The sequence below is a fragment of the Mandrillus leucophaeus genome, unplaced genomic scaffold (assembly GCF_000951045.1).
Source record: "Mandrillus leucophaeus isolate KB7577 unplaced genomic scaffold, Mleu.le_1.0 Scaffold953, whole genome shotgun sequence".
Taxonomy (NCBI): Eukaryota; Metazoa; Chordata; class Mammalia; order Primates; family Cercopithecidae; genus Mandrillus; species Mandrillus leucophaeus.
The window spans coordinates 265,041-271,334 of NW_012110397.1; the positions used below are offsets into that span (position 1 = coordinate 265,041).

Consider the following 6,294-nt stretch of genomic DNA (forward strand, 5'->3'; position numbering starts at 1 on the left):
AAAAAATAGATCTTAGATACAATAATCACTCAGCTCTTACCCTTGTAGCTCAATTTAAAAGGAGAGTTTGTGTGGTGGCTCTGCTGACTTAATTCTGTTTGAACTAGCATAGTGGGAGTCAGAGTTAGGGCTTCATACCCAATCAGAGACTCAGCAGCTGTTACAATATCTAAAGGAAGTCCAAGAGAAGATATTCTTACTGGGACACATGGTACGAAATACTCTACAAGGAACAAGCCCTTTTTTCTTTAACATCTGTACCTCCACATGATTAGCATAAATGCCACATTGTCATTTTCTTTGCCAGAATTAAATGTTCCTAATAAGACCTGTTTTCAATTTAATAGTAAACTTTCAATCTGCTTAACTACAATATAATGTTTATAATTAAAAGTGGCTTCTGATACTATTACATCACTCCAACTGAACTTACAAGTTAATTACAATGTGAATTAAAAACGAAAGATAATCTAATCAACCAATTTTTGTGATTAATGAATTGAACACACAGTTACAGATGTCCCCTATACATACCAAATATGATAACACCACCTATGTGCAAATATATATCTATATATACACACACACATATATATACACACACATATATACACACACTAGTATACCTATGCTGCCTTTTAAATGTTTGCTTATAATTACAGTAATGACCTAGGAGTGAGACACGGCTTGAGGGTTAATGACTGGCAGGGAAAATACATCTGGCCATTAACCCCAAATAAATATGCTTTCATAATTATTTCAAAAACTTCACAAGCATATATACAGTGTAATGAAACCTTCAATGTTATCTAGGTCAATGTCTGTTCCTCTCTTGAATGTTACAACATTTATTAATCATGTGAAATAGTTGTCAGAGATGTATTGTGGACCTTTGTAACTAAAATGTTTCGGAGATATGATAAATACTGAAGATATATTATAAATATTCTTTCAAAAATGAATAAAACTATAGCCATTGCAAAATAGTGAAGTAGATAAATATCAAGCTGATTAATAAATTGGGAAAGAGTTCTTAGAAAATCACTTAGAATAAAGCATCATAAATATAAAGTTATAGAAAATATGAAAAGTGATTCAAGATAAATGTATCATAGATTTAAAAAGTAAGGTATAAGTGTAAGAGAGAAAGACGGCAGAAAGATATTCGATGAGAAAATTTCTGATAGTTTTCTAGAGGTGAACATTTAAAAACAAGATCAAAGATGAAAGGTGAAAAACAATCTGAAGAGGATAACTAGAAACAAATTCACAAATACTTGTGAAGTTGCAGAACACCAAAGAAAGAAAAAAGAATATCTCAGAGGAAACAAGTCAGATGTGCTAGATAGGCAAGAGAATTAGAACGTTACACTTTTCAACATCAATAATAAATGCCAGAAGACAATGAAAATACCTTTAATATGTTGAAGCATTAAAGGTCAACTAAAATCTTAAACCCAGATAAACTAGCGTTCTAAAATAAAGATAAAACAAATTCATTTCCAAACATTAAAAAAACAAAATGATGTCTTATCACTCACAGACCCTACCTGAAAGAACTAGTAAGGGAGGATGAAGAAACGAGCACGAGTAAAACTGAAACCAGAAGAAAAGAGTACAAGAAACACACTTGAACAAAGACACAGATGAACAAAAACACAGATAAACGTGTTTTTCAATAGGACTACCAAAGATAAAAGGAGAAAGAATCACCACCTGTAAGAGTTTTCAAATCAGGTAGAGGCCGCCCGCCCTGGCTGGCTCGCTCTCCCTTCCTGCGTCCTCCATCGGTTCTCTCGTGAGTCCGTGGTCTCCTGTTCAGCTACCAGTCCTGCTTTCCCAGCTTGCGACTCGCGTCCTGGGCACGAAGAGCCTGGACTCCGATTCGTCGCCTGAGCCTGTCCTCTGAGAAGTTCAAGGTACTTTGCACAATGTCAGCCACCCAGGCCAGTGTCCTCCAGCAATGGCTCCCATCCAGAAGAAGCTGGTAATTGTCGGTGACGGAGTCTGTGGCAAGACGTGCTTGCTCATTGTCTTCAGCAAGGAGCAGTTCCCAGAGGGGTACGCACCCTCAGGGTTTCAGGACTATGTGGCCCGTATCGAGGTGGATGGGAAACGGGTAGAGCTGACTTTGTGGGACACAGCCAGGCAGAAAGATGATGATCCCCTGAGGTCCCTCTTTCAGTCAGACACTGGTGTTATACTTACGTGTTTCTTCATTGGCAGCCCTGATAGTTTAGAAAACATCCCAGAGAAATGGACACCAAAAGTCAAGCATTTCTGTCCCAATGTGCCCATCATCCTGGTGGCGACCAAGAACGATCTTAGGAATGATGTGCACACAAGATAGGAGCTAGCCAAGATGAAGCAGAAGCGGGTGAGACGCGAAGAGGGCAGAGATATGGTCAAGGGGACTGGCGCTTTGGGGTACATGGAGTGTTCAGCAAAGACCAAAGATAGAGTGAGAGAGGTTTTTGAAGTGGCTGCGAAAGCTGCTCTGCAAGCCAGACGTGGGAAGAAAAACTCTGGGTGACTTGTCTTGTGAAACCTTGCTGCAGGCACAGCGCTTAAGAGGTGAATTTTGAAGTGCTGTTGATTAATCTTAGTGGATGAACACTGGCTTTTTTCATTTATATGCAGTTTACCTAAGATTACAAATTTAAGGCACGTCATCTTGTTACCAGTATTCAGAAACCAACCCTGATTCTTAATGATGTTAAACCTCTCAGGCCTACCAGGATCCTTTTGCCACTACTCTAACAACCCTCCTCTACACTTCTGCCTGACACACCATGGCAAATCAAAGAATTTCTTAACTTCTTGCTTCTGTCTAGAGAGAGAAACAGTTGGTAACTTTGCAAATTAGGCTGCAGCTACTTTATAACTAACCTTCCCTGCCTATCATCTGTCAACAGCAAGGTACTCTCATGAGACACAACTTCAGTGCTTTACTCTTTAACAGGTTTCATTGGCATAGCTCTGGCGTAGGTATCTGGTTTTTTGAAAATGGGTTCTACAAGAAAGGCCCAAGGCCATACAGCTGTGGCACAGTTACAGTTCTGTGGTTTCATGTTAGTTACCTTAGAGTTACTGTGTAATTAGTGCCACTTAATGTATGTTACCAAAATGACTATATCTACCCCAGACTACATGTTGTATTTTTTTATAATTGAATTTCCTAGTATTAACATTTGTTATCCCCAAAGACAGTGTATTGCTTGTTAAAAAGTAAAGTGTATTTGGAAATGTCAAATGGAAAATTCATTTTTAAATAAATAAATACAAAAATAAAATAAGATAAAAGAAAAATACTAATGGAAATATAAGAACAAACATGAATTTTTCAGGTAATGTAGTCTAAGTTTCTTATATAGCTCAAAAATATTAGAGATAAAACCAATAAAATAATACAAATAAAAAAATAAAAATTTCAAACCAATAAAAAGAGAAAAATGATTAATAAAAATGTGATTATTCCAATAAACATTAGAAAATAAGTAAGGGAAAAAGATTATATTCAGTAAAAACAAAAGAAAGTAACAGAAGGAAGTAAAATATAATAATTACAATAAGTTGCAAACAGGTTAAAGTCTCCATAACATGGTAAGTGGTATAAAGAGATGTTTAGGCTATAAAGGTTATGACATAAAAAGGTTATCAAAGCCAGGTGATGGGGTTGTTTCCTGCTACCTGAAATGAGCAACTATTACCAACAGTCAGAATATTTAGGGATATCAAACTTGGTCATGATAAGGAATAATTTTGTAACAGTTAGAATTTTCTAAAGAAGGGAGTTTCTATTGAGGGAAGTTCTTCAAGCCTAGGCTAGATAAATGTTAAGTAAGAGGTGAGAGTTTTATATGTTGGACTTTTTAATACTAAGATCCTCTCACGCCAGGGTTTTTCACTTGTACAAAATAAAAAAAAATTAAAAAAAACAAACAAACTTCTGAATGCAGAATACTTTATTTTACTTTGAAGCATAATCAAGAGAAATATTTTAAGAATTTATTCTACTCATCACGGTATCCTACAGCCTTAGTACAGTGTGTGACACTTAACACAACTTCAATAAATAGTTCTTGAATTGAATTGAAAACCCTGGTAGATTTTATATAGTTTCAGGAAAATAACAGAAAGCTAAAGAGGATAAAAGTATAGACAATGATAGAAATAAACACAAAATTATTAAACTTTATAAAATCCCATACAGTGGGAAATATAAAGTGCATCTAGAAAATCATGAGAATTTTTCAAAATATACAAAAAAAGAATAATTTTATCTGATGCATTTGGGTATGACCAACTATAAGAGAATGTAATTCTAAACTGATAGTATTATGTCTAGACAAGTATTAGCCTTTTTAAAGAAAAGAATTATTAAAAGTAATATTTTCCATTTTAAGAAATACATATTTTATAAGCAAACTACACCCAGATTAGCAAACCTATTGATTTCTCTATCCAGAGAGTGGACTGGGACTTTGGTTTTATTCTTCCATCCAGACAGGACCAAATACCTTCATTAAGAGGGGATTCACTGTAACCACATTTATTGCAATAAATGTAGTTTCTTGGCAGGACTTGGCTCTGTGACAAGGGGTTTCCTCCATACGCATCTTACGAAGTCAGTTTCTAAAAGCTATAAATTATTTTTGAGTTTTACTAAAATAAAGTAGTGCGCTGTTTGCCAGACATGACTTTATTTCATCCAGCCCACAGGAGCAAAGGAGATGAATTTTAGGTTTTATTTCAACATACTCGAATTAATTTCTGTTTCTTTGAATACATAGGGGATTTCCTCTCACAACCACATACCCATTCACTATTTAGTGGTCACAGGAAAAAAAGACGGTTTCATATACTGGTTCTTGTGAAAATATAATGATTGTTATTTACCTATTTTATAGAAAATATGAAAGACATATAGACTTTACCTTAGTTTTAAGCTGCTAAAATTCTACTGGGATCATTAAGTTCTTACCTGATCCTTCAGGTCTGAGGTCCATCAGCTCTACCCAGCTTTAAAAGTTTATTTATAAACTGTGTTTTCCCTAGAAAATATTTATCAGTCTCCTTTGTACTATAGTGTTTCACAAACATGTCTGATCGAAAGAATCATATGGGGAGCTTGCAAAAAATCTGAATTGTGGATGTGTCCCCTGGAGATTATGATTTGGTAGTTTAGGGAGACCTAGGAATCTGTGTTTTTAAGTCTCCCCAAGTGACTCCTAAAATCAGACAAGGTTGAGAAACACTGACTGACTACATGTTGCTCCTTCAGCACTTCCTCTGCACACCATATGGTATTCTGCGCCCCTAAAGGAGGTACACACTCTGAACGATGAGCTCATACCAGGAAGATAAACCCCAGAGCACTGTGACCCTTGCCCAAAAGTTCAGAAGAGATCAATGGCAGGATTTGTTTTGGCTGCATTTAGACAACATTTATCCAATAATGGTATTAAAAACATCTGCTTTTTTTGAAGCAAATGTGGATGTAATAAAATAAGTGCTTTATTGCAGATGAAAAACTATGTGGAGATGTGAGAAAGGAAACTTGTAACTAAAAGAATAACTCTTAAAGCCACAGGCAAAGTCTTGTGATTTAAGTCAGCCAGCTCAGGAAGAGGAGCACCAGTCTCAGGCCCTTTGCTATGCAGTTTCATGGAGAATGCAGGTCACTTTTGCCTTGGTTTCATATTGCTTTTGGATTAATATCTTGTTTGTTCGATATGCAAATTACTGGCTAATATTGTACCTGTTATACAGTACACGCTTTCAATGAATGATTATTGAACAAAAGAGGGGTGTGAAATAGATGTTTTGAGAGATAGACTAAAAGTAATAGTTTGCATTAAACATATTTTTAATTTACCTATTGATTTTAATTAAGGTCTTGCTGAGTTTGCAATTCAAAGAGACTTTTAAGAGGAAATATACTTTAAATCTTTCCCATATGCTTTTCATATTCTTAATGTATAAAATAAGAGTCTTAAAGATTACAACGCACACACTTAAATGATGGCTTGTTAAATCAGTCTGCATCTAAATGAGATGAAAAAAGCTTATGAGATAGAAATAATGGATTGAGTTTTTGACATAAAAAGCAGAGACAATAGCTCTTCTAGTTAAGAATACAGAATTTTTCTTATGAAAGAAACGTTTTTATGATAGAAAAATATTTATTGAGCTTATGTCTCTCTTAGATCAATTTATGTCTTCCATGCAGTGTTGAAAACCTTTTTCTCTTTTTCTTTAAAATACATTCTTTTTTTCCAAGAAAGTCTCTTA

The 6,294-nt window shown here is 35.1% G+C and overlaps 1 pseudogene; it reads left to right on the plus strand.

The window, feature by feature from the left end:
- Window positions 1-1,796: 1,796 nt before the first annotated feature.
- On the plus strand, window positions 1,797-2,545 carry LOC105532374 (annotated as a pseudogene).
- Window positions 2,546-6,294: the final 3,749 nt, after the last annotated feature.